General features: G+C 40.5%; 1 protein-coding gene and 1 long non-coding RNA gene across 11 annotated transcripts in view; one reads left to right on the plus strand and one right to left on the minus strand.

Moving 5' to 3' along the window:
• Nucleotides 1-27,900, plus strand: part of LOC126926273 (fatty acyl-CoA reductase 1-like) — a 285,326-nt gene that overhangs the window by 53,406 nt on the left and 204,020 nt on the right. The gene's annotated exons all lie outside the window — the stretch shown is intronic.
• Nucleotides 12,066-27,900, minus strand: part of LOC126926304 (uncharacterized) — a 137,358-nt gene continuing 121,523 nt past the window's right edge. Inside the window, exons 2-3 of the long non-coding RNA XR_007714474.1 lie at nt 12,233-12,714; nt 12,066-12,185 (exon numbers count right to left, since the gene is read on the minus strand). This is a non-coding gene — a long non-coding RNA (uncharacterized LOC126926304). The remainder of the gene's footprint in view (nt 12,186-12,232; nt 12,715-27,900) is intronic.

The raw sequence follows: 27,900 nt of genomic DNA on the forward strand, positions 1-27,900 counted from the left end.
TCTCTTTGGAACTTTAGGAAAACTCCTCAACCCCTTTCCGTACTTTAGCGTATCAGATTCGCGATGAAGATTTTGGCCCAAACATGAATATCGCGAGTTTCATATTCATATTTGGCCCAAGTATCTGGTCGCGAATCAGACTCGCTAAAGTACGTAAAGTAAGTAAAGTAACGAAGGGGTTAATACTGTAATCTAGATTCTACCATAGCCGTTATTAAGCAATTGTCGTCATTCAATCCGATTGTAGTTGTTCGAAATTTATGATAGTGAGCTTGGGCTCAACCAGTCACCGAACGTAGCCGCGGACAAGCGACAGTAAACAATCCAACGGTTTCTGTCCCACGGCTCGCCACAAGCAGACTCTATCCTTCGGGTAAGGTGATTACCAGATGTCGATGCAACTCCACAGTACACGTTTAGCTAGCCCGAGGACCCGTTATAAATCTTAAGTTTTAGTTAACTAAAGTTCTTCAAACAGACAAACAGTCTTTGTCCCAACTATGAGAAGGTAGGAGAAATCAAGGGCTGCTAGCATCCTTCTCTAACCACCAACATGGAAATTAACCAATTGACAGTAACGTCAATTTCCCTCACTTTTCGAACAAAGGCTTTTCTCCACAAATTCGATGATCTCGTGTCCTTAGACACACCCATCATATTTTTCTCTACAGCGTCACCGTGACGGAGAATCACCGCGGATTCGTTATTGAACTTAGGATCATTGTCATTAACTTCTCGAGTATCTAATTATCACGATTACTTGTCAAATTCTGTAATAATCATATTTGCACTAGTAAATATCTCCTCTATTGTATAACGCCGAAGTCTAATCCAAATGAAGATTCGTTTCAAGCACCTAACCCTAATCTTAATGTGAACCCGGCATACATATATTTTGTTTTATTATCTAATTTGTACTTTACAAATTGTCTAGCTGGACATTCGATTCGGAGAGAACTGGCTTGGAGGGGCAGTGTCATTTCGGCAACAAAAGCGAAAAGCTGGTACAACTATTTAACGCGATAAGTGTAGTTTTTCATTTGGCTGTACATTAATTTGTATTATTAAACAATCCTTTTTGTAGTTTCCTTTGCTTACTTTATTTTTTATTTCATATGTATATAAGGTTCAATAATGGGATAATTCAGGGATCGATTCTGAAGTCTGAAAATCGAGTTTTTTATTATGAAATGATTTGATAAAATACAAAAATGAACAACAATTAATATGCGTCTATAACAATCAATAACGATGATTATCTAAACGGGAAATTATAAGTCTTTGGTGCAATGTTTACCTGAAAATCGAGAATCGATTTTCAACATCCTGAGCTACCGATCTTTCTTCTTCAGTCTTTAAATCTTAAATCTTCAGTCTTTACAATCTTAAACAATTATTCTATAACCTTGTCTGCCTCTCTAATGTAACTCTCTGTCCGTCCGTCTGGGGAACACGTGCTTCTTCAACTGGTCGTCCGTGCAACAAAGGAAGATCGGTCTCTTCGTTAAACACAGCCTGTCGTGCTACCCGTACAAAAAAAGAATCCCTATCCTACATGAACTCTAGGGATTTTACATGTATGTATGTGAATACTGTAATATACAGTGATCAGTAGTTTGTGTGGAAAATGTGTACGGTTCACGCAAGAAAGTAATCCACGATATAAGTAGTAAACGATGTTATACTATAATTTTGTTAAGGTTATGCACTATATGAATACCCTTTACACTAGCTCTATGTTAGTGATATTTAACTCCACCTGTTTCCTGAGGGGTGTTTGGTATCATATATGGTGTAGTATGGTATTTTCAAATAGCTTTTTGTAGTGAAGTGTGTTTCTGAGACAAGTAGTATGTCTATATTATTATTCTATATGAATGTTTTAGTTTCGAGGGCCCGTTGTTGTAGGCCGTTTGAGTTCCAGGCTGCTATTTTTAGAGTGTCCGTTTTTATTTTTTGCTTAGCACGTTTGTAATTAGTTGTAGCATGACTGTGATTTGTTGGGTTTGTTGTTTGAGTACTGCGCTTTGTTCGCTTATCATTTTGGTTAGCATTTCGGTGTTCTTTATAGATTGTTTGAGCAGTTCTTTGATTTCTGCAGTGTCATTGTTACTATTGCTGTGGTATTGGTTGTGTGTGTGTGTTGGTTGGCTGGTTACTTGAGCATAGCTTAGACCACCAATGGTGTTGGTGCTGATAGGTTTGGTGTTTATTGCTTGCTCTGTATTTGGTAATATTTCAGGTTTTGTGCTGTCCTGATGGGCTTGTGTGTTAGTGCTTGTCCTGCTTCGTAGGGGCGGGAACAGTTTACGTTGTAGTTGTTTTCTTACTTCACATCCTTTATAGCTGGCTGGGTGGTTTCCGTTACAGTTGAAGCATTTAACTTTTTCTATTTTTCCTGAATATGGGCAGTGTACAGTTAAGTGATTTTTTGCGCACTTGACGCAAGCTGGGCTTCTGTTGCAATAGTTTTTAGTGTGTCCGTATTGTTGACACCGCATGCATTGAGGTATATCTTTTTTGTGTCGTGGTGGTTCGACTGTTACTATTGTGTTTAGTATTTGTTTGATATCATATATTTCCTTGTTATTGTTTCTGGGTTCAAGTTCTATTAAGAATAGTGGTAGTAGTTGCTTTGTGTCGAATCTTGTTATATTGTTTATTGTTCTTGTTTGATGTCCAATTTTAGCTAACTCATCGCTTAGTTTATGTATGTTGGTTTTAGGATGCAATCCTCTTATGACGATTTTATAGCTCCTTTCAGTTTTAAGCTGATACGTGTGGTAGATAGCATTTTTTTCTTTTAATGCTTTTATAACTTTCCTAAATGTTTCTGGTGTGTTTGTTTGTATTTTTACTTGATCCAATTTTGTTTGCTTTATTGTGTAGTTGTTTTTCTCATCTAGATTATTTAGTAGATCGATGAGCGGGTCTATTATTTGGGCCTCTACAAAGATTGGTGGTGGTTTTGTAATATGATTTGTTTGGATAGTGGTTTTATTTACGGGGTCAGCGTCTATTTCTTCCGTTAGTGAGTTGAAGGAGTTACTTAATGGTAATACTTGCAGCCATCGCTGCTTTTCTGTAACTGGGTTTTCTATGGCACTTATGTCTGTGGTTGTTTTGCGTTTTTTGCTAGCCTTCGCTGGCTTCCAGCTTTCGTCCTGGTAGTATCTTTCATGTTCTGAATTGCTATCTTCCTGTCCCCGATGCTCTTTTGTTTCTTCAGTCTCAATGTTAATTTGTTTGGTTTTTATATAATATGTTTCACCTTTTGTTGCTATGTTTATAGTTGGTATCTGCATTGTTATTTTATTTCCTCCTCACTATCACTTTGCAGCACTGTTACTTTGAAGCACTTTTTCACTATTCACTTATACCTGGAGAGGACGACCGTCTAGACATCGATTCTTCAGTCTGAAAATCGAGTTTATTGTAACAATACTTAATTAAAATACAGAGGTAAACAACAATTAATGATAATTAATAACAATAAATAATAATTGTTGAGAATTGTGGATCTTGATGGCCGAAATATTGTTATGGAAACATTAAATTTACACTGGGCATTACTATTAACGTAGACACATATTTATTTTATAAACGATTTCTAGAATATTCATCGATACACACTTGCACGCGTCTCAGCACTTTTTTCCATACCCGACCTTTTGTAGACTGTTTACATTCGTCCGTTTCTCAGTCGCCGCGCACACACATATCTCCACACACTGATATCCACATACAAACATCTCCACTACGCATTCGACCTAGTCCAGCACAAAAATTATACATATCTCAATAATTATTCTCGCATCTATGTATATTGGTGGTGGTTTAGCAATGCGAGTTGTCGGACTTTCCGTTGAGTCCTTTGCTGCCTCTTCTGGCAGTGCGCTATATGAATTATGCAGTTTGATATCCTGCAGCCATTGTTTTTTTTCTAGTGTTTCGGTTTTCCTCTCGCTTGCGAACAGGGTTACTTTGCGTTTTTTGCTGGAAGTTGCCACCGTCCAGCTTTCTTCGTGGTGTGTTGGTTCATTGTTCCCGTCATTGGCTTGTGATATTTCCATGTTAACGTCTTTTTTTTCTGCCTCTGTAGAGCCTGTAGCTCTATTTATAACGTATGTTTCTCCTTTGTTAGTTATTTTTATTGGTGGAATCTGCATGTTTCCACCTTTTGGCGATGGGCGTTTACTTTTCCGCTTTCTCTTCCCTCTTACCGCACTTTCACTGAAGCACTGTTTCGCACGTCCGTTTAGGTCGCCTGCACAGGCGGAACTGTCTGATATGAATAACGTGGATCTGTAGAACAGCTACATCCTCTCCGATTTCGATGACTTTCGAACACGTTACCGCCAGTATAATTCTAAATAACTCTTTCCTATCTATGTAACTGTCGGGCGGCTATAGTGTCTGAGATATTTGGAAAAAATTATCGATACCACTACATCGCATTATACGTATAATTGTGCGTCCGTGATAGCGTACGTGCCAGGATTTGTTGGCCGTCGATCCTTTCTATATAGCATATACAGGGTGTTCAGCTAATGTAAAAATACTTACGAGGCGATTCTTGCAGCTAGAATGAGATGAAAAAATCAAGAGCAAAAAAATTGTGTTTTCGGCTTTGTTCTTTAATTAACCGTTTCGCTAATAACGCTAGTTATACTCGGCGGCCACGAAGTGACTCCTAGAGGCTAAGACCGTCTATAACCGGCGGTGTCGTAAACTAATTTATGCCTAGCAGCGCCTCTTGTAAGTTCCGCGCCAAATACTTTACAGGACTGGATTCGCATTTATACATTGTTTGATTTTTTAATTTGTTTCGACTATCACAGAACAATAGTTAGTTCAGGAAAGTATTACATACTTTAGACAAAAAAGGTCCGAACAATTTGTATACCGCATATTTGTATACTTATTTGTATTCCTATTTCTTAAAAGTATTATAATTTACGTTTCATTTAATAAACTTTTCAGATTCTGCTCTTTTCGAAGTAGTTTCTAAAAATCTGACAAAAACTACAAGTGTTGAACGTATTAGATGAATCAGAAACTGTTTCGGATAACTGCAGTGAAAGAGATTGAATGTACTAAGTACCACAGATTCTGATGATTCTGAAATAGAGAATAATAACGCGCGAAGGACAATTTTACCAAATGTCATATGACGACAGAAAAATTTGACCCCAAAATTCATGATTTTACCCTACGAAATTCGGGTACTCAAGCAGACATAAGTTATTCATGGAAAATTATAAATTACTTTCAGTCGTAAGCGAAGTCGTTAGCGAAGAGTTGGTGGAGTGTGTTGTTGAAAAGACAAACAATCAATGCCGCCCCCCCCCAAAAAAATAACAATAATGTAATAGCTGATACAGTGCTCCGTTAATTATATTGTTCCATTGTTATCTCTCTTTTAATGACGGGAAACAAGAAGCTATCGTTACCAGAATACTGGAACAAAGATAAGCTATTGAAAAACGATATCTATAGCGAAATAATAAGCAGAGGCCGTCACTTATTACTGCTACAAATGTTAACTTTTAGTGACAATATTGTATCCAATTCCGATCTTCTACAGAGAATCCGAAACATAATTGGTAAATTACAAGGAACATTTGCAAGTACATTTTACTCTTATCGCAATTTATGTATAGAGCTCCTGTACATAGGCAAACTGGCATTCAGAAATTCATTGCATCGAAAAAAATAAGATTTGACATGAAATCATTCTTCCTTTGTTCCCGTAAGACAGGTTATATTTAGGATTTCATTATTTATATGGGGCCTGGTATTAAGATATGTTGAAGTGGTCACCACTTCTACGAAAACCACGACCTAATAGGAAATAAAGCAATCAAGGAACTCCCCATAAAAGGGATCGCACTAATCGCATCAATCTTTAACGCCATCCTCCGCCTTGAACACTTTCCTAAGGCGTGGAAAATCTCACTAATCACCCTCATCCCCAAACCCGGTAAACCAATATATGAAGCCAGCTCCTATCGCCCAATCAGTCTCTTTCCTACCCTTTCTAAACTATTCGAGAGGATGCTCACGAATCGTCTCCTTCCACTCCTAGAAGAATTGAAAACTCTCCCAGATCACCAATTCGGCTTCCGAAAACAACACTCAACAGTAGAGCAAATCCACCGCATAACCCACATGATCAGCCAGACCCTTGAAAAGAAAAAATACTGCTCAGCCGTATTCCTAGACATCCAACAGGCATTCGATAAAGTATGGCATGAAGGGCTACTTTACAAGCTTAAAAAAATCCTACCCCACCCGTACTACTCCATCTTAAAATCCTACCTTACCAACAGACAATTCATAGTTAAATGTCTAGGCGCCACTTCCGCAACATTCCCAATAGAATCCGGCATACCGCAAGGTAGTGTCCTCGGACCTCTACTATTCTCCATCTACACTGCCGACTTACCCATATCAAACGAGGTAACAATAGCAACATTTGCCGACGACAGAGCACTATTAGCTACCCACGCAGACCCGGCAATAGCCTCATCCACTCTCCAGCGAAGTCTCGACTCCATGGAAAAGTGGTTCCAAAAATGGGGTTTTAAAATAAACGAAAAAAAATCCTCCCATGTAACCTTCACGCTCCGAAAACAAACCTGCCCCCAGGTCACCATTAACAACACAATAATCCCAAGCAAGGACTCCGTAAGATACCTGGGCATGACCCTGGACAGGAGGCTAACTTGGAAAAAACATATCTCGGAAAAAACAAAGCAACTAAAGGAAAAACTAAGAAAATTCTATTGGCTCACGGGCCGACGCTCCAAACTAAACATACAGAACAAAATAACCCTCTACAAGGCCGTAATAAAACCTGTCTGGACCTGCGGAATCCAACTATGGGGAACAGCAAGTAACTCCAACATTGAAATACTCCAACGCTTCCAATCGAAAACGCTAAGATCCCTAATAAATGCACCCTGGTATGTTACCAACGATACAATCCACCGAGACCTCAAGATACCTACAGTCAAAGATGAAATACACAAGTCCAGAAGCAGATATAGCACAAGAGTCAACAACCACCACAACCCACTAGTCACCCAGCTACTGGACACGACGGACCAGATCCGCAGACTAAAAAGAAAATACCCACTAGATTAAACCCCTAGTCCTACTAGAATCAACAATATAAAGCAATTATAATCCATGTCATTGTATCACGCAAAATTAAGTTACTGAAAATTCTCAACGAGAATTGATTGTAAATATTCTAATAAATAAAAAAAAAAAAAAAAAAAAAAAAAAACTTCTACGAAAACTCCACATCTGTTCCTTTTAGTTTTTTCAAGCGCTGAAGCCATCGACAGCATGTAGACAAAAGAATAGCAGGAAGGCAGACCATAAACAGTAGACAGGCGACGTTGGCTTCGGGGCTTTCAGTTATAAGGTAACACTGCTAGCGTGCGGATCTGGACCAGCTCAAATTGTATTCCTACTTATTATTACACTTCACTATTAAATTAAATATATATATTTTGTACCTTACACTTTATCCACACGTTTTTCTCTCTTTATACACCGAATAACCTCAACAAGATAGAACCCGAACATAAAGATATTGGTAAATCGGGAAGTGTTGTAATGTCCCTTCTGGAATTCCATTTCGGTAAAGGTGACGCTCTTTACGTAGACAACTGGTATATTAGATCTGCTTTATTTGGTATACTGCATAAAAATAGTGCAAATGCCTGTGTTACGGTTTACACACCGTGAGAAAATTGCGCATGTACCACTGATAAACTACATGTGCATTAAGTATTCTTCAGGGATCTACTGATTGTGGCCGTACGTTATTTTGCATAGATCACAAGTCATTTCCATAAAAACTACTGATCACTGCATATTATAATATTTGCACACACGCACATGAGATAGCAAATCATGAAACACGAAAAAAGCTACAAAAAAATTATTTAATCTTATACTCGAAGAATTAATGAAGGTATTATGAAGTATTATGAAGTATCGCGCAATAATACAAATCAATGGACACCTAAATGAAAAATTATGTGTATCGCATTGAATAGCTTTCTTAAAGTTTTCAGTTTCGAGTCTTTTCGAGTCTTTCGATGACTTACGCAACCAGAGACAAATGTTTCTGTTACGTTACGAGGGTAATGTAGTCTTGCGCATTCTTGCGATAAATGATTAGCAAAACAACCGAATGTTGACATTCCAAACATATAAAAACAATCAGTCGGTATAGCCATTACATCGGTAGATCTGTGCCGATCGTCTACCGTGCCTTGTAAAGTGTTTTATTCTTGTACATTTTGTTATTTCAAAGTTCGTGTTTTAATTTGTAAGAAAAGAGCTTTTTGGAAATCATATACATCTTCAATCTGTTGTTGATAATTTATGTAGTATCTTAAATAGGTCGAGAGTAAGGACGAGTAAGGATGTTTTATTTGTTAACAGGTTGATATAGTTTGTGTATTTAATAACGAGGAATATAATGATAAAGCGTGACAGATTATTCAGTGATAAACAATGCCAACGCGTTCGTTCGGTTTAGCGGCTTTATTCATCCGACCTCTCGACGTGTGTTCTTAGAATCTTCAAAAAGGACTGTCTGACCTTAGATCATTTCTCGGTCTTCTCGGGGAGAGGACCCCCACTACGTTCGGGTCACGCCACCGTTCGCGCCTATGATCACATATGCCGCATTCGTTTAAAACAAACAGCCGAAATCGACATTTCTGTAAGTCGCTGCTTGGATGCGCTCGTCGATACATTGTATGTCCCTCGTCGGGCAGACAAGGCGATCCGCCTACGACATTGTATGACCGCGAGCGACGACCAGAAACGCGACCTATACTAAAACCTCACAGCGTAACAGTATGTATACCTCCCTCTTTTCGATACTACATGTGTCTACATTTTGCAGACAAATACAGGAAAAGTAGCATCTATTGATACAGGTTAATACCCAATTATCATCCAAACACTTCTTCTCCACTTGGCTTCTTTTTGTATCTTTCCTTTAATTTTTTCTTGCTATTTAAACTCTGAAACACGCGCTTTATTTAATACAAAATAGATATTTCATTCAATTTGATAGAGTATCATTTTAGGGATATGAGTGTAAATGGATGGATATGAATGGTAAGCATAGTTTTTACGGTCTGCATGCTAAAGTAAAGTATTCATTTAAATATTTCTTTTATATACGGAAAAATAATGTTTTTTTTTTCAAGTATTAAACAAATATTTCTTTTATATTTGAAAGAAATATTTTCTCCCAAACATGAAATACATACAAGCGACAAAAGGAAACGGCAGGTCGGTACATTAATACGAGAAAAATTAATAAGACAAGGAAAGGTAAAACGGTGCCACCTACCGGGTCAAAAGAGAACATAGTCAGATGATAACGATGGTACGTCAGACAGACAAATAGGTAGCCACAAACATTTGCAGGATAAGAAGAAATACGGTACCTTTTGTATCTTTGTATCCCGATGTGACTGTCATACGCATTTGGAAATTCGACACTCATTTTAGCGTTCTCTGCTCATAAACGACGTTCACTCGATAAAGTACTTATTAAAGAAGAATAAATGGGAGCCAACAGCATTCATGTGTATACGCATACTTGTATGCCTCTAAAGAGAGGAGATATTTGATCAGCAGTCGTATTTTTTGAGTACTGTAGCGACACTCAACAACAAATACCGCTACACGACACTTTTTCTTTTTTTATTTATTAGAATATTTACAATCAATTCTCGTTAAGAATTTTCAGTAACTTAATTTGGCGAGATACAATGACATGGATTATAATAGTTTTATATTGTTGGTTCTAGTAGAATTTAAGGATTTAATCTAGAGGGTATTTTCTTTTTAGTCTGCGGATCTGGTCCGTCGTGTCCAGTAGTTGGGTGACTAATGGGTTGTGGTGGTTGTTGACTCTTGCGTTATATCTGCTTCTGGACTTGTGTATTTCATCTTTGACTGTAGGTATCTTGAGCTCACGGTGGATTGTTTCGTTGGTAACATACCAGGGTGCATTTAATAGGGATCTTGGCGTTTTCGATTGGAAGCGTTGGAGTATTTCAATGTTAGAATTACTTGCTGTTCCCCATAGTTGGATTCCGTAGATCCAATCTGGTTTTATTACGGCCTTATAGAGCGTAATTTTGTTCTGCGTGCTTAGGTTGGAGCGACGGCCAATGAGCCAATAAAATTTTTTGAGTTTGTCCCTGAGTTGTTTAGATTTGTCTAGGATATGTTGTTTCCAGGTTAATGCAAAACATGCAAGTTGGAAAAACGAACTAAACAACACGAGAGGAAACTTCACTTGAAACTGGCTAGACAATAAAAGTATATACTACATAACAAACCTTTACAGCTCCTAGCTACCCTCTTATCGAATAGAAGGTTCTTACCTGGGCACATGCCTAGCAGACGCGCGATTAAAATTTCAAAATTTTAACACACTCTCAATATCCTAGACTATAACAGCGACCATAACGCCATAGTATTTCAGATAAACAAGAATACATCTGACTTTCTAATACTTGAAACACAGACCGAAACTCCCAGGTGCAATTACAAAAAGACAGTTTGGAAAAAGTAAAAAATAGGAATAGGATAAAAGGAAAAAGTAATAAATACAACTATTCTTACGACAAAAGAGAAGACTTAGAATTCCTAAGATACCTACTATACAAAGTAAAATCGCAACTGAAACAAGAATTCCCAAAATCTAAACTCAATACTGGACAAACAAAATAAGAAATATCTCCAAAAACGATTCTGCTAGCATGTTCCCGCATATAAATCAAATTTCCAGACCAAAAGAACAAAACTCCCTCGTCCAAGAAGCAGGTATAGACAACACCAACAAAGACACCGAGGATAACGTCACGTAAATTTGAGGCTTAGATGATAAAAACAAGAAGATTGAGCCGTAGCACAACTATTAACTTTTCTTTTATCAAACCTTATGATGAATTCTGTAATCACAATGGAATACACACTGAATTGACACGTATAAATCACAATTCACTCCACAACTTTATATAGAACCTATTTACACTGATGCGTATGTATAAATTAAGTACGCGATTGGTCTGAGCGTAGAAACTCGGTAAAAGATGTTGACTATTCTAAAGATAGAGAATATGTGAAGTTTAGTGACAATGTTGTGGCAGAGAAAAGCCAGTGATGGGTGTGTCTAAGAACACGAGATGAGCTGATTCGTTAAGGACAATTTTGACTTGGAAAGTGAGGGCAATAGACACTGCTTTTGATTGGGTAAGAAGAAGGTTGGTGGACTAGGAAGGGTCTCAGCCGCCCTCGAGAGTGTGACGTCAATCCAGATTAGAGGCCAGATGTGTGCAGGTCCCCACCGTGTACCCTCAATAGCGGGAAAGCTGGTTTTCCCCATGAACAATGTCACCTAGGAGCCATGTTGGTAGGAGGCTTCCTCCTCCACTCTTCATTTTTTAACGTGGGCTATAACCAATTGGCATCGGGAATCGTTACCCTCACTTTCCAAGGGTACACCCACACCGAGCTTTCCTCCGTGATGATACGAGAACAGCTCGAAACTGAAACTACAAACTCTCATCAGTAAACATCTTTCAGATCAGTCGCGTAAACTGCACTTATAAAGTTGTGTTATTTAACACTAGGTTTACGGGCGTTTCGTATATACCTATCTCTACGGGACCCGTCAAATTGACGGGTAAACGAAAATACGCATTTTTTTTTTAAATCGATTTATTCAAATTATGTCTGAAAGGAACAATATTAGGCTTCACGTTTAAATAAATTATTAATAAATAAAAAGTCTTTTGTTTTTAATTATCACGAACATGATAACAATAACATTAACGCTGTAGGGTAATCATATTTATTGATTAGTTAATATTTTTAGTTTATTTGAAGTTAATCTTAATATTTTTTTATAGTGTGATATCGTTCGACTATATCTTTATTTAGTCGTAACTGATGGTGTAACATTTTAATTAATTTTAAAACCATTAAATTGATGCATTTTATTCCGTACTGCACTTTATAAAAGCAGAAAAAGGGTCGCAATTAATTGGGAACAATTCCAGGTAAATAATAATTGATAATAACAACAATAACAACAACAAAAACGCGTTGCTAAAGTAAAAAAGGGAGATCTGCCCGTTCGGTTGGCTAAGTGTTAAAAAAAGTAAAAAAAGCCAACACCACACGGAGTTCCCAAGCGGTCACCCATCTAAGTACTACCCGTGCCCAGCGCTGCTTGACTTTCGTGATCGGACGAGAACGAGTATTTTTTTTTTTTTTAACTTTGTTTATTAATTCCAGGTTTTACATATATTTTTTTTTTTTTTACATGATTTTTTTTCCAGAATAAACGCTGAATTCTAATTGTAGGGTGGTACAGGCAAAAGTACCGATACGCGACGGTACGACGTAGCCATGCATTATTACATTCTTTTCTCTTTTTTTTTTTTAAGATTATTATTGTTATTGTTAAATAAGATAAAATTAAGCCGCTGTTGCGCTGTGCTTATGTACGATATTTTAATTTATGTCCTGAAAGCCTGGACGCAAAAACAGGACAGTTCGCTAGCCTATTAGGGAGGGGATGGGAGGGGATGGACTGGGACTGGCGGGGAGGGGTGGGGAGGGGTGTTCTGTGGGATTAGTATAATATTTGTTTATCTATTTACATATTTACATATTTACACTTAACTCGGTGAGCTTTGACTTTCTGTGGTTCTTTATCTTGTTGTTGTTTGTTATGGGTTCCGTATCCACCAGTATTTTTTTGTGTTTTTTCTGTGTTTGTCTTCTGTATCCTTTTGGGGGAGGGCCATGTTGTATCTCCACCTAGTGTCTGCCGTGCGTCCATCTAGGTTTTCCTCGTATTGAATAGATTTCATTCCTATTTTCCTTTGCATATGATAAATTATGGGGATGTTGTTTTGGTCTTGGAGATAGTTTCTTTCGTCTAGGTATAGGAAGGCTTCGGGGGGGATGTAGCCTGTTAACAGAGTGTTTTTGAAGTATGCGTCGTTTGGGTATAAACAGCCGAAGATTAGGCTGTTTTCTTTGATCTTCGCGGCTTGCGAGAAGTGATTTCTCGTTAGTTTTAGGATGTGACAGTCGATGCGGTGGATGTTGGCTAAGTCGTATATTTTTTTGTTTTTTATGTATTTTCTGTATCCGCTGTGTTCTGATCTGTAAATGCTCAGGCAAGCTCTGATGCATTTTCTTTCAAATATGCGAATTTTTTCCATTATTGACGCTGGTATGTTGTACCATATTGGGCAGCCGTAGGTTATAATGGGTCTTATTAGCGATTGGTAGCACATGATTTTTACTTTGCTATCGAGAATTCTGGAGTAAAACAGCCTTTTTGTATTCCAAAAAGCTTTGCTGGCTTTGGAGAGTTGGATTTCGATGTGTTGCTTATAATTTAGTTTTTCATCTATATTTATTCCTAGGTATTTTACGCAATTTTTGTGTGGTATGAGGTTCTCTTCGTTTGCTTTTTCTTTTAGGCGGAATTTCCTGACTTGTTCCCTTTCTGCTGGGCCGATTTTGCTTGTCATGGGTCTGAATAGTATGGTTTCGCATTTGCTTGCGTTAATTTTTAGTTTCCATGTATGATAGTAATCGCTGATTTTGTTAAAGAGTTCTTGCAGTTCTGTTCTTATCGTTTTGGTTTTGCGGCCTGTTACGTAGATGATTAGGTCATCCGCGAAGGCTATGGAGCGTTTGTGTGTGGATGTGTTGAGGTTAAAGAGGTTTAGTAAGTCGTTATTGTAGATGCTGAAGAGAAGCGGGGAATTTACTGTTCCTTGTTGCAGGCCGTTCTCTATGGAGAATTCTTTGCTTGAAGTGTGCGAGCCGTCGGTCATTATGAAAGTTTTGTTTGTTATCATGTCCCATACTATTTTGATTAGGTATTCGGGGAAGTTCTTTTTAATCATTTTATAAATGAGTCCTGGGATCCAGACGGTGTCGAAGGCTTTTTCGATGTCTATTAGGCAGGCGGCTACTCGCTGATTTGCGTTAAGTGCCCAGCAGATATCCGACGTAAGTTTGTTTATTGCGTGGATTGTAGAGTGTTTGTGGCGGAAGCCGAATTGGTTTTCCGGGATTATCTTATTTTTTGAGCAGAAGGCTGCTAGGGGGTTGTTTATGATCATTTCGTATACTTTGCTTATGTTGGGGAGGAGGCTTATGGGTCGTAGGTTTGCAGGTGATGAGCCGTCTTTATTTTTTTTTGTAATGGCTATGAGTTTGGCTTTTTTCCATTTTTTGGGGAAGTACGTGTTGTTTAGTGCATTATTAAACAGTACTGTGTAGTACCATTTTATTTTGTTTGGTAGGCGTTTGAGCGAGATGTTTGGGATGCCATCGAAGCCGGCGGATTTTTTGTTGTTTAGTGTGGAGAAGATTGTACTTAGTTGGTTGAAGTTTGTAAAGTAGTTTATTTCTGGGTCGGGCTGTTTGGGGTCGTCCGATGTGTTTTCGTTTGAGAATGTGCAGACTGTTTTGTTTAGCGCTATGTCTTGTTTTATTTTATTTTTTAGTATGTTTGTTTCGGCGATGATAATTCTGTTTAGTTGTTCTCGGCCCATGTGTTCGTTTTGTGTGTGAGTTTTGACGAAGTGGGTACCGATAATGTCTAGTTTTTCCGTTGTTTTTGATATTATGAAGTTGCCCTCTGTGTCTTTGTTGGTGTTTTGTATCTCGATGCCTGCTTCTTGGATGAGGGAGGCTTTTTCTGGAGGCAGTTTGAGGGGCGGGATGGAGTTTTGTTCCTTTGGTCTGAAAATTTGATTTATCTGCGGGAACATGTTAGCAGAGTCTTTTTTGGAGATATTTTTTATTTTATTTGTCCAGTATTGATTTATAGAGTTTGCGAATTCTTGTTTTAGTTGTGATTTTATTTCGTGTAGCAGGTATTTTAGGAATTCTATGTCTTCTCTTTTGTCGTAAGTGTAGTTGAGTCTTAGGTTGTTTAATTTCGATAGTATGTAGCTTTTGTCTCGTTGTAGATTTTTTATTTTATAGTTTATATATGGCTCGCAGGGGTCTTTTTTTTTAACTGTCGGTACGGATTCTTGTAGGGCGATTTGTATATGTTTTTCTATTTCGTCTATGAACGAGTCGATTTGTCTGTCTGTTAGGTTGACATTGTTGTAGATTTTTAGGTCGCAGTTCTTTTCGAGCAGGTTTTGGAACTTCTTCCAGTCTGTCTTTTTGTAGTTGTACCTGGGTGTTTCGGTCTGCGTTTCGAGTGTAAGGTCGTCGGATGTGTTTTTGCTTATCTGAAATACTATGGCGTTATGGTCGCTGTCGTAGTCTATGGTTTTGAGAGTGTTATTTGGTCGTAAGTTTTGGAATTTTATTCGGGCGTCTGCTAGGCATATGTCTAGGTAGGAGCGTCCTTTTGGGTAAGAGGGTAGCTCGGAGCCATAGAGGTTTGTTTTGTAGAAAATGCTTTTATTGTCTAGCCAGGTTCTGACGGAGTTTCCTCTCGTGTTGTTTATTTCGTTTTTCCAGCTGGTATGTTTGGCGTTAAGGTCACCGGCTATTATGTAGTAGTTTTCCTGTTTGTCGAGCTGTAAAAGTTGGAAGAGATTGTCGAATTCGTCGTTAAATTGTTTCTGGTTTCCGTAGGCTGCGTAGGCTGCGGAGATAAATAAGTTTTCCTTATTGTTTATTTTTATTTTTATGATCGTCGTCTCTAGGATTTTGAAGTTTGTTATTTTGTCGTTTTGTATTGTTTTGAACTTCAGGGGGTTTTTTATGAGGATTGCCGTTCCTCCTCCTTGGGTAGCGTTTGGTCTGTCGTGTCTTATTATAGTGTAGTTTTTGTATTGCACCTTATGTCTATAGTTCAGTTTGGTTTCTGAGATGAGTACTATGTCGGGGGTTTCTTTCTTAATTAGTGTTAGCAAGCTGTATCTTTTTTGGTTTGAGATTAGTGAGTTGGCGTTTATTGATATGATTTTCAGATGATTAACTTTTATCTGGTTTATTTTCTGCTGTGATTGGTGGGCGGGTGTGATTTTGGCTAATCTTCGTCTATATTTTCGATGATGTTGAAGATGGAATCGATTCTTTCTTCATGCGTATTTAGTGCTTTTTTGATTTCGTTTAGTTGTGTTTGTTGGTCGCTTAGGGCTTTTAGGATGCTTTTTTTGAAGTCTTCGATGACATTTATTATGCTTATTTGGGGTGAGTCTATTGTCGGGTTAGGGTTTTGTTTGGCTTGTGCCGCTATGTTTGTTACTTGCGGACTTGTTTCGTTTATACTTGTTCTTTGTTTTACTATGTCCGCGAACTTTAGTTCGGGGACGTACTTACGGCTTATTTTGGCGATTCTTTCCGTTTTTGCTGCTTTTGCTTTGGTGATTTTTTCATTAATCTTTTTCCGTAATTCGACGAGTTTTGGACATCCTTTGTATGATGCAGGATGTCCGTAGTTTTTGCAGTTTACGCAGTAGATTTTTTCTTTGCTTACTGCTGCTTCTTTTTTTATTTTGCACTCGCCTGGCCCGTGCGGTTCAGTGCATTTTACACAGCGATAGTTTAGGTTACAGTTTTGTGCTGTGTGGCCTATTCGCTGGCATTTGTAGCACTGCGTGATATCATTTTTTTTAATTTTTTCCCAGGCTATTTTCAGATAGTTAAGTCTGTTTATTTTTAAAAGGTTCCCAATGTTGCTATCGGGGGAGATTTGGATTATATAGATTGGGAGCAATGTGTTGTTCTCCCTTGATTTTCTTGTTGAGAAACGCGTCACTTTGGTGAAGTTAACTTCTTCTATTTTCAGGGCTTTTAGGTCTTCTAGAATTTCCGCTTCTGTGTAGCTGTTTCCTAGCCCTTTTAGAAGGTATGTGTGGGGTTTTTGAGATTTTGGGGTGTATGTGAAATAGGCCGTGTTGGCTGCGGTCAGTATCTTTTTTGCGTTCTCGTGGTCATTTAGGTTTTGCAGATAAAGTACGTGCTTACCTGAGTGGATTCTTTTGATATGGAAGTTCTTGATTTTGAGGGACTTTTCCATAAGTGCTATTGTGTCTTTTGGGTCTTGTAACGTTATGTTGATGGGGGGTGGCCTGGCCCCTTTTGCTGATGTGGGGGGGTCTGCCTGGTCTTCGGCTGGGTGGCTGGGTGGCAGGCCCTTGTGCGTTTGGTTTTTCAGTGCTGATGACGGTTGCGGTGTTGTTTTTTTCGGCTGGGCGGCGGGGGGGGTGCTTGTCCGGGCGGTGTAGCTTTTGCTTGTGGTTATTGGTGTCGTGATCGGGGGAGTGGGCTGTCTGGTTGCCTTTTCTCTTAATACGTCGTTTCTTTTTTTAATGTTATCGATAATGTTTTCATGCGGTTGCGGTGTGTTGGGGTCTTGTGCTTGGAGGGCATCGAATCTGTTTCTTAGTGTGATAGCCATTGGTTGTGGTTGTGGGCTTCTTCTTTGTTTCATATTTTCGTTTTTATCGTCGCGCTCTTCTTGTGAGTCGCTTTCTTCTCCTTTTAAGTTTTCTAGTTTGGGATTTATTTTGTTCCTGGTTATCAGGTTTGGGGGCGGATTGAGTTTCCGCGTCTTTTGTGTAGCAGTTCTTATGCTGCTATCTTTAATTATTTGTTGTTTTTCTATTTTTCTTTTGATTCCTTTTTTTGGCGAGTTTATGGCGGATTCCGCCTCCTTGGTTTCGAATTCATTTCTTTCTTCTTCTATTTTTAACTTGGTTCTAAAGTGGTTGATGTTGTCACTATTTTTTCACTGTTTAGCACTTTTTTTGTTTTTCTTTTTTTTTTTTGCTCTCTCACTGTCTACTGTACACTGTATAGCTTGCCGCGCTCGCTGTTAGGGCCTACGCCTGTTTATCCCTTAGGGCCGAGAGGTCCGGCCTGCTCGGAGGATCACGGTCAACTGACGAGAACGAGTATTTTCAACGCGGTATGAGCGTTGGCTGAAGTAGTTAGTTTTGTTATTTCATGTTATCGAATAGAGAAAATATTGAAGAAAACTTACGTGTATGTATGAGAGAAAATGGTATTTTTAGACGTGCATTCGGATATATAAAATCTAATCTGACTTCGTTTCCCAGACAATGAATTGTGAAGTTTCGTCATGTACGTACGCGTATAGTTAAAAAGTAGCGAATCAAGTGGACGGAACTTTATAATTGATTTTCCAGAAAACCAAGTCTTGCGTCAAAACTTGTTACTTCATCGTCGACATATTTTTGTATAGGAAATCAGGCCCTTTCGTCCTGCACCATCATAATACTCTAATTTTCTCACCTACTTCAATTTCGAAACTATTCAGTTTCACTGGATTACGTATAATTACCAACAGCAAAATACTAATGTCGCGGCACTCGTCTACGAAACTTTCCACGGCTTCGCGACACAAAGAGCTATACCGTTGTAACGTAAATTACGTCTGTTCTGTCGCGTAACACATCTGCACGCCATCCCGCGCGGCTTGCCAACCAACGGTCTACCTGCTGTCCTTCTAACACTCCATAGGTCCAAGGACCCACTATAAAGTTGCAATTCTAGCTGCATTGTTCGCACACATGGTCTAAGCACATCTGTTTGCCAGAAAAGACTTTCTAATTCCAGAAGAGTTTTCGGCCGGTTTTTAGAAAGGTCCTTGGGTTTATTATGTGCTCTTAAGAATTACGAAGAAAGCGGAGATATACCTAACGAAAAATCTGAGTTTCCCTGTAAACAATGTCGCCTAGGACCCAAGTTGGTAGGAGGTTTCTTCCTCCTCTCTTCCTTCCTAACATTGGTCCCAACCAATCGACATCGCGGATTGTTGCCCTCACTTTACTAACTAAAAATGTAAGCAACGAATCCGCGTTCTTCGTTCAAAGAGCACACCCATACCAAGCTTTCCTCCGTATTCACATTAGAATAAGCTTCAGAGTTTTCCATCGTCTCTCACGGTGACTAGAGTTCCTGCATAACTCTCACCGTTCCTATATCTCTCAGAGTTTCCTACCACTGTCAAAGATCTAACACCTAACTTCTAACATTAAGTCTCATACCGTGCTACGTTCATATCTATATTATTGCAGCGTGATAAGTCATTAAGTGTTTATATCTACTCAATCGTGTATACTAAGTGTTGGAAATATATATTTTAACTCTGTGAGCCACAGTGTTATCATACCTGAATCACCCCTATTATCTTAATCGAAATACGGGGATCGAACTATTCGTGGTGTGGATCATTCTAATCGTAACGGGAATTTACGACTTCCGTTGACGCATATTCTAACGACCGCGTCTCCCCGCGATAGCTCGAAAATACAACGTCAGAGACCAGGACACACACACCGCGGGCAGGATGGTGTCACGATCGGCATACTTCGAACCCGATGGACCGATGAGGGAGACACATGGCGGCCTTGGCGACAATGTATATCGCCGAAGTGCCTAAATGTTCATCTATGTCCTAACGGTCCTTCCACCAAATGTTCTAGAAGCGTAGCAACGGTCACGTACGCCTACAGGGTAGTGGGGATAATGAGGGATGACAAACAAAGAAGGAATAGATGTCACCGAAAGTAAAAAATATTGTAAGAGCCTCAGTCTCGAACGGTCATGCCTAGAGCTCAGAAGTGTCTTATAAGTGTATAAACGAGGAAAAAATAAAGTTTTCTTCTTGCTTTTAAATTTCTTTTTATTTTACGTGACACTAGCGTGTAACCAAACAGCGTGAATCCATAATTTTATAGAATGTTGTATATGGTAGCGTGTGTCATCTTCAGTGTGTATCTAGCCGCATTGTGCAGTACTAGCCCAACCAGTACAATCAGAACCATAAGCTTGAACGCTGTCATTCCTCCTCTAATACTACTAAAGTACTCGAAAAATACAACTGCTAATCAAATATCTCGTCTCTCTGGAGGTATACAAGTATGCACATACGCATCAATACTGTTGACTTCCATTGATACTTCTTTAATAAGAACTTTATCGAACGAACGTCTATTAAAAGTAGAGGGCGCTGAAATGAGTGTCGAGTTTCTATGACAGTCAGATGGGGCCACAAAAATGCAAAAGGTACTTTATCTTTTCTTATCTTGTCTATTTTTGAGTCTATCTATTTGTCTGCCTGACTTCGTTATCATCTGACTATTTTCTCTTTTCACTCGTTAGGTGGCACCGTTTTACCTTTCCTTGTCATATTAATTTTTCTCGTACCGGTCTGCCGTTTGTATTTATCGCTTCCACGTTGATCGTTTATCGCCTTAATTTCTTATTTCTCTGAACAGTTTCAACTTACTTACAGATTGCCTTTTCTCTCACTTTCTTTCTGTAACTTTACTTTCTCGGATTAATCACATCTTCCTCTTATCCTTTTAGTACCACTTCATCTTTTTCATTAAACCATGAAAATTACAATTTTATCTTTTCTCCCTTATTAAGACGTGCTATTTCCACACTTACCAGCACGTAACCCTCAATGTTAAAAATAGATTTAATCTTTTCCTAATTAAATATACATACAAATATTGTTTTGAACTATACAAGTTATGTCTATTTCATATTTTGGGGAAAATATTTCTTTCAAATATAAATTAAATATTTATTTAATACTTGAAAAAGAATATTATTTTGTCGTATATAAAAGAAATATTTATATGAATAGTTTATTTTAGCCTCCAGGCCATAAAATCTGTGCTTACCATTCATGTTCATCCATTTACATGCATATCCCTAAGTTGACACTAAAACTTATACTTTTGAGGTGATGAGGCGCGATAGGTATAGAAGAATCACTCGGTGTTATTTAACAATAACTGTTTTATTTGCTTGTGTTCGTGGTATACACTAGCGCGGTGAAAACACGGTACAATTATCGGTTCGGGATTACAAGTTCAAACTCGGCGCGGTACTTTACGCGGTGGTTCGAGTCGAGACGATTGCACAGATGTTTAGAGATTCAGATTCGCTATTCAGATAGGCGTCTTCCAACTTGCTTCGCGGCTCGCGATAGAACAGAATGAATTTGTGACGCGATGATGCTCCTTAGGAAAACTGTGTTTGGGTGTGTCTAAGGATACGGGATCATCGGATTCGTTAAGAAAAGTGTTGGTTCAGAGAGCGAGGGAAATGGACGTCGCTGTTAATTGGCTAAATTGTGAGTTGGTGGTTGGAAAGGGATGGTAACTGCCCTTGAGAGAGAGTTGCTAGCGAGGAGCGTCGTACGTGAGAAAAAGCAGATTTCCCGTAGTAGGTGGTATGTGTAGGGACTATTGAGACAAAGACTATTTGTCCCTTTAGAGAATCTTAGCTGCATGAATCCCAAGATTTATAGCGGGTCCTTAGGCTCGACGTAAATATTCGGCGAGAATGTATCGACATCTGGCAATCATCTCGTTCGAAGGGTAGAGTCTTTGTGTAGCGAGGCACGAGACAGAAACCGTTGGGAAGTTTGCTGTCGAGTGCCGCTACACTTTAGTTTTCGAAAACAGAGAAATTTTTAAAAATACTGGAACAAATACAAAACTGTTATGTCCAGCAAACATAACCCATATTCCATCTCTCGGTCAAGATGGCCACCAGATGTCTAAATCTCCTCAGTCGTAGCTCGCAATAATCCTAAGTAACTGTCATAAATTTGAGCATTTTTTACAATCAAGCCCTTAAGACCACACAAGCATCTTTTAAGTCAAACACAGGAAAGCAGTCTTTCTTCATGTACAATGCCACTCGCCAACGATCTTTGTAAAAAATCTGGGTTACTCGCGCCGGTGATTGTTCGGGCCAAGATGCTACTTCAACGAATATGGACGTCCAAAATCGATTGGGATGAATCGCTTCCGATCGATTTACATACAGAGTGGGATAAGTACTACTCGCAATTACCAGTATTAAACAAAATCAGGTTCCAACGCAAGGCAAAAATCAAATCCGCGACGGAAATTGAACTGTACGGTTTCTGCGATGCCAGCGAGAAGGCTTACGGGGCCTGTGTTTATCTCCGCACCCTTAACTCTAACGGCCGTGTTTGGATTCAACTTCTAACCACGAAATCAAAAGTCGCCCCGCTCAAGTACCACACCATTCCTCGGCCCGAGCTAAGCGGAGCACTTCTCCTTACGTCCCTGATGTCAACAATACAGCAGGCTCTATTGCATAAAATAACTCGCACGGTCTATTGGACCGATTCCACTATCGTCCTCCACTGGATCAATTCGTCACCTCATATCCTCAAAACATTCGTCGCGAACAGAGTCTCCGAAATTCAAACAAAAACCAATATCCGCGATTGGCGCCATGTTACTACTCACGACAATCCCGCGGATCTGATATCGCGCGGCCAAACGCCCGAGGAGTTTCTGCGCCCTAACATTTGGCAACACGGTCCTGCATGGCTACAACAATCGGAAGACTGTTGGCCGACATGGACTTTAACACCGCAGATTGAATTACTGGAACAGAGAGGGGCGACTTGTCTGACCGCGACCCCCGCCGATTGCAGTTTGTTGCAAAGATATTCGTCCTGGCCCAAGTTGATACGAATCATTGCTCGTTGCCTCCGTTGGAAACGAAAGCAGAATCGAGCGACACCCCTAACCGTTACTGAATTACGCATAACTCACGACGAGCTAGTAAAATTGTTACAAAATATCCATTTCTCCGAGGAAATTCGTACACTCCAAAAGGATCGAAACGCTGCGATAAAAGGAAAACTCACGCGACTCAACCCGTTCATAAACAAGGAAGGAATACTGCGAGTCGGGGGTCGACTCAGTCAGTCGTCGATGACCTTCGACCAGAAACATCCGATTATATTACCAAAGTCATCCATTACAACGCGCATCATCGAACACGAACGCAAGATCCACATGCATTCCGGAACACAGGCTACGTTATACGCAGTAAGACAACGGTACTGGCCCGTCGACGGCCGAAGTCAAGTATGGCGCACGATCAAAAGCTGCGTCCGTTGCTGCCGCGCTCAACCACCGCCGGTAGACTACGTGATGGGTAACTTACCGGAGACGCGAGTAATGGAATCTCGCCCGTTCACAAACGTCGGCGTCGATTATTGCGGACCGTTTTATATCAAAGAGAAACGAGAACGAAACCGCCGTCAGATCAAAGTCTACGTGGCCATCTTTATATGCCTAGCAGTTAAGGCGGTATATATTGAACTCGTTGGCGATCTCACGAGCGAAGCCTTCATCGCCGCTCTCCGTAGATTTATCGCTCGACGAGGGTTTTGCTCCACCATCCATTCTAATAATGGCACCAACTTCATCGGCGCAAACAACGAGTTACGAGAGCTTCCTTATCTCTTACAATCGGACGACCACAACGAAAAAGTAAACGCGTTCTTAGCCAATAAGCAAATTGAATGGCGCTTTATCCCCTCTCATTCCCCGCATTTCAGTGGACTATGGGAAGCAGCGGTGAAATCGTTCAAACGCCATCTTAAACGCGTCGTCGGTAACGAATTGTTCACATTCGAACAGTTTAATACACTTATTATAGAAATAGAATCTATTCTCAACTCGCGACCATTAACTCCAATATCCACCGACCCAAACGATCTTTTAGTCCTCGCTCCCGGGCATTTCCTCATTGGCGATTCACTAATCAGTTTGCGTGAGTGAAATTTCAGAGACATTCCATCCAACCGGCTCTCCAGGTGGCAACATATCCAGCAACTGAAACAACATTTTTGGAACCGTTGGCATAAGGAGTATCTGAACGAGCTGATCACCCGCAACAAATGGAGCAAGGGTGGACACAACATTCAGGAAGGCACAATCGTCATCCTCAGAGAGGACAACGTGCCCTCAATGCAATGGCCTCTGGGTCGAGTTATCAAGGTCCATCCAGGTGCCGATGGCGTCATCCGGACAGCTACAGTTCAGACGGCAACGAGCATTTTGGATCGGGGCTGGATTTTGGATCAAAAGGCTTGTCCCATTGCCAATTCAACCCGATCTCGAGAAACCCGAACAACCAACGATCGAGACGAAATAAGCTCGGACTCTCAAATAATACCATATCTCGATATTTTTGATCGGTACCCTCTCAACGGGGGGAGGATGTTACGGTTTGCCGATCATCTTTCAAATGAAGCATTCAAGTAAACTTTAATTTGTGGCGGCATCGACCACGGAACTTTCCAATACTTCGCGATACAAAGAGCTATGCCGTCAAAGCGCAATACCGACGTGCCCAATCTACCATCGATATCTCTATGTTTCTTTCGTCGAATTCTCAGAAGAACGCATACGCGGCGACCGCCGCGGTACATCTAATAAACACACGTGTGGTAGTGATATCGAGGGGCGACAAAGGAAAGACTCCGTGGTTTCGAACAAACGTATCAATTGGTCTTTCTCAAGCTGCGAAGTACGACAGGTCTCGCTATAAGCAAACCATTAACCAAACCTTGATTGTTACATTTTTGTTCTGAATTGTTGATCGTTGATTGTAATTGTTGTTTCGTTATTTTTTATTAAACTTTTATTCACAAAATCCAGTGCAGTTTTCCGTATGCACTCATTCCAACCACCTCTATTCTCACTATAGAAATAGGGGATCAATCAGTTCGTCGCGTCGATTGTTTAATCGTAACGAGAATTTACGACTCTCGTCGACGCGTTATCTCGCGATCGCGTCTCTCCGCGAACGGTTGAAACAGTTACTACATGATATGTGTATCTGCAAGTCAATGATATAAATATGTATATTAACTTGTTTAATTTGTTTGCTAATGTTTAGGTGTTAATGAGAAAGATAAAAACATAAATGTGTATAGAACGGAATAATTTATTCTTTATTTGTAACTGTGTTGGCATAAATATCAATAACTTACAGTTAACTAACATACGGAAATTAGTCGAAGTATGCAAACAGAGATGGCATATATGATAAACAGTGGAATATAAAATGAAGAACGAGGTATGAAAAAGTATGAGGTAATTAAAAAAGTTTTCTGCTTTCCGCAATACAATGATATTCTGTAATTATTCATAAACCTATTTTGGTGAAATTTAAAATTGTTGCAACATTCTGAACAACTTTTTCCTATACATATAACCGTCGCTCGACCTTAGCTAGAGAGATAGTGAAAACAATTAAGACCTCGAATTTACCGTTCGGAGTATTCTTAACAGGCTTGGTAATTTTACAATTAACAGAATAAAATATTTTTTAGCAGTATCACACATTTCTTTCGTAGCTGCATCTGCAAACACGCTGGATGGCATTGTCCACTATTGCTAAACTCTTTTGGCGAATTCTGATAGTGCTAACCAGCTTATTACAAGCGGTTGAAGCACTTTCTTGCGCGTTGCTTTCACAAAGTACTCAGTTTTTTCTAATGGACTTTGTCCTTTTGCATCATTTTTTCTCGAATAATAGCTACAAATTAAATGTAGAAGCTTCTCGATATTTATCAACAAAGATTCGCATACATGGTATGTAGCTAAATGCTTGCAACGGCAAATGCATGGGAAGACAGCAACTTTCGTATTATCTCGCAATAAGCGAAAAATTCATGAGGTCTGTTCCTCCAGCATTATGTTTCAGTAATTCATGCGAACTCCAACTACGTTCTTTATACGGTGGTTATTTTTATCTAATAAACGCCACAAACTATTTGTATAAATTTTGTGATGTACTATCATTAATACGCAACAGATCTGATAAATATTTTTGTATTTGCCTGTCGTGTATGTACATATCTCAGGAAAATACATAAATTTTTAATTTCTGATACGTTTACGCTTTCGTCAATTAACACCGTAAAGAATTCATTCTTTAATATGTTCATAGTTTTTAAGACTATCGTCCCATTAATGACGTTTTTTTGTTACAACAGAAATGTTTGGTCTTTTTAAAGTCATGCGTTTGATTATGTCGCTGTCTTGTAATGTCATTTGTGTCATTTCGATGTGATGGTTAAACGAATTGCAGCTCCTTCTGTGTTCCGTAATATTTGACGAAGTAACAACTTTTTTTTTTACGTGGAAGAAATCCGTACGGACACCAGGTCACTTATGGAGGGGGGGGGGGGGAGCGGCGTGGTAGTGCCGGACTCCAACCGACTACCGGACTGCCTGGCGTTCCCAAGGCGCTGATCTATCAGCACCTAACTTTGACCCTTACCGGGGGGTGCCAGCGGCGTCTGCCGCGCCCCCGCCGGTCGATCCTCTCAGGGTGGGAGCTCCGCACCCTCGCTCTCTCCGCTGAAACCTTTCGAAGCATAACCTGCTCACAGAAGGAGGTCACGGCCCTTCTCCCTCTCTCGCTCGCCAACAGTGCCGCGAGGATCGCCGGCGGCGAGAGGTCCCACCCGATTTCCGCGATGAGATCGCGGTGCGGCCGCGCCCACGCCGGACAGAACTCCAACGTGTGCTGCGCCGAATCCACGCTCGCATCGCAGTGGTGGCAACGCGCGGTCGCTTCCTTCCTGATTCGGTGCAAGTATTCGCCAAAGCACCCGTGCCCGGTGATCACCTGTGTTACCCTGTAAGTCAGGGTAGTCAGGGTCTTACGAAGCAAGACCAGCCTCGCCATCCACCATGCCCGGGGGTAGACTCCCTCCCTCGGACATCTCGTGTAGGGGCGCCGAAGTTTGGGAGCCATGATCCCCATCACTTCCCCCCAGATCCGGCCCAGGATTCCATTCGGGCCCGGCGCCACGTCGTGGGAGGCCATTCTTCTGGTCGCCTCTCACGGCTCTTCCTCCGTGACTTCCCAGTCATCTGTCCATTTTACAGTCCATGTTGTTTCCCGCGACTGATCTGCTGCACTGTCCTCTTGCAGGGGTGAAAACGTCCTGATAATCTGCAGCAGCAGCGCAGGTTCTATCTCCGTCGTTACCAGAGGGCCCGTAGCGCGAAGTTTTTACGTAACCGTCTTGTATGGCCTTCGCCATAGGTCAGACTCGACTACTTCGACTAGTTCCGACCATGCACGGTCATTCGCGATCTTGATCTCCTTCTGTAACGAGCGCCGTAGTACGTGGTACGCTTGGTAGAACAGGAAGACTTCTCCCTCGTCTCGTCGTCGTCAGCGATGGGCCCTCAGATACCGTCCTCGGGTCCAGACGCATCTCGCCCTCAGTTCTGCGATGTCGGGATTCCACTAGTAGACTGCTCTGCTTTGCACTGTGTCCGGTGTGGCTCCTATGTCGTCCGTAGTAGATGTTCTCATTCCTTCGGCCAGGTCCGTGGGGAGATCGGGAAATCCGCCGGCCTTCCTTTCCTTCGCACGGGGCGCTTCGACTGCGGTGGTCTCTCTTCCTCCGTTGTTTCCTCCGTCCGTAGGTTCCTCACCTTCACGTTCTGGTGCTGACGTGTGTCGGCTCAGCAGCCAACTATTCACCCCCCTCTCATGGTTTCATCCACCTCTTTATCATTTTCTGCGGTTGTTTGTCCTTTTTCCCCATTGGGTGCGCAAAATGGCCACTTATTTCCGCACTTGCCATTGCCACCAGTACACTGCCACTTTCAAATGGCCCACGGCACGCGCTTTCGGCGCGCTTGCCAATATGGCTGCGTCCGTGTAGTTCCCCGGGTAACTCGTGTAGCGGCGCTGTTGACAAGAGTCTCAATATGGCTTCCTCACCGTCGTAACCTCACACGCGGTTTTCTTTCGCCTGTCACGTCTTTCCAGACCGAATTTTGTTACTTCTTACACCCACTTTTTTCCACAGGTACTAGCCCTTCACTCTGATTAACTTCCCTGTTCTAATTCTCAAGTTTTTCCAAAGATTTCGATTACGCTCATGGCTCTGTCTTCTCTACTACTGCTCCACGCAAATACCCCAATGGAAATCCATCTACATTTTATCCAATGTAGCGTTAATTCTAGGAAGATACAATGCACATATATTTT

The sequence above is a fragment of the Bombus affinis genome, chromosome 17 (assembly GCF_024516045.1).
Source record: "Bombus affinis isolate iyBomAffi1 chromosome 17, iyBomAffi1.2, whole genome shotgun sequence".
Lineage (NCBI taxonomy): Eukaryota > Metazoa > Arthropoda > Insecta > Hymenoptera > Apidae > Bombus > Bombus affinis.